At 38.9% G+C, this 1878-nt stretch overlaps 1 pseudogene; it reads right to left on the reverse strand.

The window, feature by feature from the left end:
• Window positions 1–232: 232 nt before the first annotated feature.
• LOC107577228 (ATP-binding cassette sub-family F member 2-like) overlaps window positions 233–1878 on the reverse strand; it is a 3520-nt pseudogene continuing 1874 nt past the window's right edge.

Below are 1878 nucleotides of genomic sequence, written 5' to 3' on the forward strand. Positions count from 1 at the left end.
TAGGGGTCCTCCAGAAGCACCCTTTGTTATTCCAAGTGTATTCACATGGATGCATTATTGTGAGATCACACTGTTCAGTTTAAAATGGTATTTTATGTCTACATTCCTTATTTTGGTATGAATACTATATGTTATGGTTTGACCGTGACGTGGGATATTCTGAAAATTGTTTTCTGCATACCTTGATGTTCTCTACTGTTCTGCACCAACATAATTAAATCTATTTATTCCAATAAACCATTATTGCATTCACAGTATTAAATTAAACAGATGTGCTGATGCTAGGAAATCTGAGAGGTGCATTAAGAGATATAAGACCAGGGAACGCTTTAACGATTGCTCTTGAGGAAGCGGTCAACAATCCTAGATGACAGTACAATGGAATGCAATCCATATCAACAGCTGGGAAACTGTGGTTCATTGTCCAATTCAAAATTCCTTCAGTCACATCTGGGAAATAGAGGAGGGTAATCAATCCATGATGGAAAAGTTTGTCTGTTAAGCTCATGGGTTTTTTATATATCATGAGTCTGTTTGTCAATTTTTGATTTCAAGTGCTCCTTGTAAGTCAAAATGTCCCCGTTCCATTTGGTGATGGTCTGCTTCTCACACACCCAAATTTCCTGAGTCACCTAGAACGAGATGGAAAAGTAATCCATCACACAATCCAGATCAAAGCCATATAGTCAAATGTGAAAACACACTGTTTTAGGACAAGACATACAAATCTAAGAACTGATATATTTACTAGCTGTGAAGATATACCTGCGGAATAAGTCTGAAGGCGTGGCTAACTAGCATCATTCCTCCCTCAAACTCATTGATGGCTTCAGCCAGAGCATCAATTGTCTCAATGTCCAGGTAATTAGTTGGCTCATCCAGAAACAGCATGTGGGGATTCTGCCATGCAAGCCAGGCGAAACACATCCGACACTTCTGGCCATCTGACAAGTTTCTGATGGGACTGACCTGTAAAAGGGGGACATGACAGTTAAAACAGAAAATACAGTGCACTGTATTGTCTGGCAGGACTCATGTTAACAGCCTTCCACAATAAACACAACCACACAGATACCTGCTGCTTCCCTGTCAGGCCATAACGTCCAATGATCTTCCTAATCTCCTCTTTCTCTTTGATTTCTGGGAAGCACTTCATCATGTACTCCAGAGGAGACAGGTCAAGCTCTAGCTGCTCAGTCAGATGCTGCAGGACAAACACAATGCAAGAGCAATTACAAACAATTGCCAATACTTTAAACGAACATGCTTATAATCAAATTATGAAGAAACATGTAAATGATGTGACTATAAGCTCAGAACTGTAACAAACAAGTCTCTCTCTACATATAACACAACTGTTATGAAAATGGAAAGAATGACACAAGTAGCAAGACAACTAATCATACTCTATGAAGACAGTACCTGGTGATACCTGCCAATCTTGACATGCGAGTGCTTTCTTATCATTCCGTCTGTGGGAAGAAGCTATGAGAGACAAAAACACAGGCCAATGAATGCCAATGACTTTAAAACTGAATCACTGTTAAGAACTTTGGAAGACTTTAACTGTCAAATCATATATTCTTCATAACTGACCTCTCCCATTAGTAGCTTGAGAAGTGTGGACTTCCCTGCCCCATTGGGACCCACATTGCAACTCGTGTGTCCATGTCAATGCCAAACTCCACATTTTTATAAATCAAATGCTGTAAAAAATAATACATTTAGAAAAATAATAAGATTTGATTAAATATTTGCTTTTACCACTGTTATTCCTTGTACTGCGCATACAGTCCCGTTCACACCAAGAACAATAACTATAAAGAGCCTTTAAAAGTCAAGTGGATATCCCACATCAAACCATAACATACAGTATTC

The sequence above is a fragment of the Sinocyclocheilus grahami genome, unplaced genomic scaffold (assembly GCF_001515645.1).
Source record: "Sinocyclocheilus grahami isolate Dianchi unplaced genomic scaffold, SAMN03320097.WGS_v1.1 scaffold5478.1, whole genome shotgun sequence".
In the NCBI taxonomy this organism is placed as follows: domain Eukaryota; kingdom Metazoa; phylum Chordata; class Actinopteri; order Cypriniformes; family Cyprinidae; genus Sinocyclocheilus; species Sinocyclocheilus grahami.